Source organism: Balaenoptera ricei, chromosome 16, assembly GCF_028023285.1.
Source record: "Balaenoptera ricei isolate mBalRic1 chromosome 16, mBalRic1.hap2, whole genome shotgun sequence".
NCBI classification, from domain to species: Eukaryota; Metazoa; Chordata; class Mammalia; order Artiodactyla; family Balaenopteridae; genus Balaenoptera; species Balaenoptera ricei.
In genome coordinates this window covers 64,876,885-64,882,884 of record NC_082654.1, presented here as the reverse complement: position 1 = coordinate 64,882,884, position 6,000 = coordinate 64,876,885, and positions in this window count along the sequence as shown.

Below are 6,000 nucleotides of genomic sequence, written 5' to 3'. Positions count from 1 at the left end.
GTCCCAGGGACCATGGGGTATCATGATGTGGTCACAAATCATGCATTGTTCTTAATGCTTGCTGGAGAATGTCACTTTCTATCTCTTGAAATTCTCTTCTGGACACTGGCCTGCCCAGGAGACTGAGCTCTGCCAATGAGCTCACCTGTTCCAGTACAATCCATCAACTATCATCTCTGTGGTCACAGCAGTAGCTGTGCACCAACCACGTGCCCATGTGCCTGGTGACTGAACAAGTTATATAACCTCTTCATGACTCATCTTCCTCATTTGTCAAATGGGACTAGTTGTCCTATCTCATAGGACTGTTGTTGTGCCAGGACCTGGTGCATAGGGCTAAATAAGAGTTTGCTGTTGTTATTTCATTATATCCCCATTTCACACATGGGAATATATGCTCAGAAGGGTTAAAGAACTTGCCCAAGGTCATGCAGTTGGGGGAGCCAAGAGTCAAAGCCTGATCTGTCTGACTCCAGAGCCCACACCCTTTCTTCTCCTACCACAGGGCTTCTCTGAGATGACAAATTTCTCCTGAATGTTCCAAGGGTGGGGTGTCTTGCCACAGACACGATGTATGAATCCTTTTAGGGCCCAGATGGAATGCTGCCTCCTCCTGGAAGCCTCCCTGGATTCTTGCTCTCTACTCCTCACTGGCACATGGCAGCTTTTCTGGAGAACATGGGAGCTGCCCCTTGTCTCTTCCTTGGAGGGCAGAGAATGTCAGTCTTGGCCACTGTTGTGGTCATCAACACAGATACAGTCTTAGCCTTCCAGGGCACCTAGTCCTGATAAGGACACTGATGCCCAGGTAAGACACTCACTCCACGTCAGCCAGCCAGTACTAACAGAGCTGTGTCTGGAGCTCCAGCCTCCGAATTCCCCATGCAGTGCCGTTTCCTCAGGGCTCCCTCCATGATGTGAGCACTTTGCAGAAACAGCAGCTCATCCAAAGGACACCCTCATTCAAGTTGGACTGAGCATGGGGGTCACTGGGAGATCCTGGCCTGAGTACTAAGGGGGATCATCTCTGATCTTTCACCTCCACCCCCTGTTCCTACCTGGGCCAAGGTCCTGGGTCCGTGCCCTGCACGTGTGTCAACTGCTGCCTGCGTGCCTGTAATACACAGATGGCGACACTAAAGGACAACATCATTGCTTTAATCCTTGTGAACACAAGGGCTTCAAGCAGCCTCTCAGTCTCAAATGATGACTGATGATGATGATAACGATAACCATGGCCAGGGTTAAGATTTATTGAGCCAAACCTCCTTGTAATAAGTGTGCGTAATCTCTAATCAGCAGGTCTTCCCACACACACCCCTTTCTCCCGCTGTGTTCTGCATCTCAGAAAACTGACCACATCCACCCAGTTCTCCAAGCCTGAAACTGGGGCATCACCATCAGCAACTTGTGCCCTCACTCTCTCCCCACTATCACCTACTCCCATCCATTCTACATCCTAAATCTTAACCCATCCACTTCTCTCCATTCCCACTGTTTGTCCTCCCCCCTCCAATTCCCCGTTCAATCTACCGAGAGCCACAGGCTCTTGCCTCAAGCCTTGTGGTTCCCAGACTTTGCTGCACGTTAGAATCACCTGGGGAGCTTTGAAAACGCCTGATGCCACGTCACACCTCAGACCAATTAAGGCAGGAGGTATGGGGGTAGGAGGCAGGCATCAGTGCTTTTTAGAAATCCCCAGGTGGTTCCAGTTTGCAGCCAAGTTTGGGAACTACTCTTCCCTTGTTCTGAGACCCTCTTCCACACACTTTCACTTGGGCAGCTTCCACTTAATCTGGCAGGTCTCTCTTTCTTTTTTTAAAATTTATTTATTTGGTTGCACTGAGTCTTAGTTGTGGCAGGCGGCCTCCTTAGTTGCAGCTCGCTGGCTCCTTAGTTGCAGCACGTGGGTCCTTAGATGTGGCAGGCGGGCTCCTTAGTTGCAGCTCGCTGGCTCCTTAGTTGCAGCATGTGGGTCCTTAGTTGTGGCAGGCGGGCTCCTTAGTTGCGGCTCCAGGGCTCCTTAGTTGCGGCTCACCAGCTCCTTAGTTGTGGCATGTGAACCATCAGTAGCGGCATGCATGTGGGATCTAGTTCCCTGACCAGGGATCGAACCGGGCCCCCTGCATTGGGAGCACTGAGTCTTATCCACTGTGCCACCAGGGAAGTCCCTGGCAGGCCTCTCTTTAACATTGCTGCCTCCTGGAAGCCTTTCTGGAACAGACAGATCTAAGCAACTGCTCCTCCCCTCGACACTTAACCACTCTGTGTTGTTATTGCTTTTTCAAATGTCTGCCTTCCCCCCCTACCACCACCCACTTCCTCACTGAGTGGAAACATTAATGGAACCAATCCTCACAACAACACGAGAGGTTAGTTTTATTAGTCTTATGATTTTGAATATTGCCCCAGGTTTTTACTTTTGCAGTTTATCTGTTTACAGTATTTGAAGCATAAAGGAAAGCATTTTCTCTTTAAATGTGGATGTAGATATAAAGATGTTTGTTCTTAATATTCTTAAAGCCAGTTTTTTCCTGTTTTCTGTTTGAAATGCCCAAGCGGTAGCTAATAATTCCTGAGGGACCTTGAGACTATGGAAAATACTCCATATTTAATACCATATTTAAAGCTGATTCGTAGATTATGGTTATTTCCTCTCAATCATCTATCGATGTTGCTTTTCTGTGGTCTAGATTCAAGAGCTAAAAATGAAAAATATAATGTTTGCTTGATACTCTTTTAAGGAACCTGTTCTCTCTGCTGGAAGACTGTAGCTTTTTCTCTTTTCTCTGTGGAATTCAGGAATTTGCCAATTTATACCCTGTGTATAAAAGAGTATCAGTTTTAAATATGGTACTCAGTGAGTCCTTTCAGTTTGAAAGCACAGGTTTTTCTTTACAGGGAACTTTTCTTCTATAATTCTCTATTTCTTTTCATATTATGTGAGAATGTTTTCAGGTATAAGTAGCAGAACATTTGAGTAAAGAATGACTTGAATAAACAGGTGCTTATTTTCCTCACTTCACAAGGCCCTGGGTAGGCAGCTGCTGGCTTGGGTTCTGTCTTTCGACAACGTCAGGGTTTGGGCTGGTATCTCCTCAATTCTCTTGGCCTCTCTCTTGTGGTCACAGGACGGTTGCCGCAGCTCCAGGCACTGTGTTTGCAGTCAAGTTTGGAAGAAAGGAGAAAAAAGCGCGGCGCTAATTGCATATGCATTTTATATCAGAAAAGACAAAAATGTTTCTGGATGCTTATGTCTCATGGGCTGGAACGGTGTCATATAGCAAGGGAAGCTGGTAATAAGTGTCCAGCCTCCCTAGTGGAGTCAGAGAAGGGAGGAGGAGGTTGGGCACGGGGTTCAGTTAGTCAGCCAGCGGCATCTGCTACATTTCTTCATCCTGGATCTGGCCTCCACACCTCTTATCTTTTTCTTCTGATTTCCACTTCTTTGCATTTTTTGCTCTGAATTGTGAGGTACTTCTCTCCCTTTGTCTTCCAGACCACTGACTCAATTCCCATCATTGACTGTCTCTATTAAATTGTTATATTTGAAAGTCATACTTTCTAGGGAATTCCCTGGCGGTCCAGTGGTTAGGACTCTGCCCTCTCACTGCCAAGGGCACGGGTTCAATCCTTGGTAGGATCCCGCAAGCTGCACAGCGCGGCCAAAAGAAACAAAAAAAAGAAAGTCATATTTTTTAGTTAGTAGGAATTTTTTTGTGTGTCCTCCAACTGCATCTTCCCATAACCTTTTTTTCTTTCTTTGAAGTCCTCTCTTTCTTGCTAGTTCTACTTAACGCCCTCACCTAGGGCTTCCTCCCTTATTTTACTGAGTCCTTTTAAATAGGTGTGATTTTTCTTTCCTTGCTCATATTTTTCCCCCCTTGGTCCCCATAGAGGCCAGGCTGTTGACATGTCTAGAACAGGGTCTAAGCCAGTAAGTGGTGGAAGACACAGCAGTTTATCCTCTCCTGGGCCTTTGGCGAAGGAAAGGTCTGGCAAACAGTCACTCCTTCGCCTCTGTCCACTCAAGGTGTCCCCAGAGGCTCGCTGGCCACCTGCAACCCATCAGTCCACAAGTGCCGCCCCCCGCTCCGTGGTGGTCAGCTGGGCGGCGCAGGCCCCCAGGACCACACACGGCCTGCAGGCAGAAGCAGCCCCTCCCTGAGAAGAGTTAGGGTTCCACGGGGCGGGGGGGGGGGGGGGGGAGGGGCGGGTCACCTCTGGGAACCAGAAAGTCCCTTCTACCTGGTGCTGAAAGGAGGCTGTGGCCCTTCTCCCACCACTGGTCCTTCAGCCCTAGCTCAGGAGGGTGGAGCCCCAAACCTGCTCTTGCCCTTGGAGATGTAGGGGCTCCCTGCGGCCTCAGGTGCTCCTTCCTGGCTTCCGGGTTATGTCACGCAGAGAGTGGGTGGCAGGCAGGGGGAGGGGGTAAGGGATGTGCAATCAGTGCTCAATCAAGGCAATCTCAGGATTCACTTGAGCCCAGTTTATAAAGGTTTGGCTTTTGCTTAATACCTGGGTACTTTCTGTACAAACAAATGTTATAAATCCAGGTGCGACTTACCTGTTTGCTAAAACAGGCCTGGTAGGGCTTCTCTGGAGGCTTTTTGTCAGGAGTTTGAATTAGTGATTTCAAACAGTGGGTTATGATTAGTGTTAAAAGGGACAGTATAGAAAATATAAGAACGCATCGTGTGGCAAGGGTGAGTTTTTTTCATGCAACTTTTGCTCAGTTGTGTATTTTGTATGTACATTGGGCTGTAACGTAAACTACAGTTCTGGGTCACGTTAAGAAAAATGTATAAGCAGGGGAATTCTCTGGTGGTCCAGTGGTTAGGACTCCGTGCTTTCACTGCTGTGGCCCGGGTTCAATCCCTGGTCGGGGAATTAAGATCCCACAAGCCATGCAGCGCAGCCAAAAAAAAAAAAAAAATGTATAAGCGGTGTTGAATTGGAGGATATTCTGGGGACACTTGTTTTGGCTTCACAAGAGAATAAAATTAGAGGAAGATGAGATCCTTTACTAGAAGAATTCCATAACTCCCTCCACCCCAGCTGACTTTATTTATTAAAAAAATTTTTTTTTAATTTTATTTATCTTTGGCTGTGTTGGGTCTTCGTTGCTGCGCGCATGCTTTTCTCTAGTTGAGGCGAGCAGGGGCTACTCTTCGTTGTGGTGCTTGGGCTTCTCATTGCGGTGGCTTCTCTTGTTGCGGAACACAGGCTCTAGGCACACGGGCTCAGTAGTTGTGGCGCACGGGCTTAGCTGCTCCGCGGCATGTGGGATCTTCCCGGACCAGGGCTTGAACCCGTGTCCCCTGCATTGGCAGGTGGATTCTTAACCACTGCACCACCAGGGAAGCCCCCCCCCCCAGCTGACTTTAAATGCAGGTTCCTATGGCATTTATGATACACTAGAACTAACTACTATTTAGCAGCCTGAACTCATGGTGTTTTTTCCCCAGCCCCTACTTGACCCTCCAGAAGTCAGACTAGCCTGCTTTCTCTGCAGTCCTCGTGAAATCTCAGGGCCATTTGCTGGGGCAGAGAGGGAGCCAGCATTGCTCCAGGGTTTGGAGGGAAGCTTGAGGAGGCTGAGCAGGAGGTGGAAACCAGCCCCGGGTACGAGTTCCTGCGCGGACCCTGAAGGGCTGTGTGACTTTGGGCGCACACTCCGAGACTGTGTCTCCTTGTGAGTAAAGCAAGAAGTATCCTTCTTGTCTTGTTTCCCACACAAAGCGATTCTGATGACCCACAGAAAAGGAAAAAACCACATTTCAGTCAACACATGTTTGTAGCAGAAAATGGCATTTTGCTAGTGGAAGGCCTTTTGTTTTCTCTGAGCCGGGCAGAGGGGGACTTGGGAATGTAAGACAGAATGTAGGTGCTGCAGCTGATGTGAATTTGCTCAGCAAACAAGAAAGAGGAAGTTGAAATGGCCTGAGGGGAAATACCGGAAGTAGGAGAAAGGAGTCGGCGTTTCTGGGAGAAGAGAAC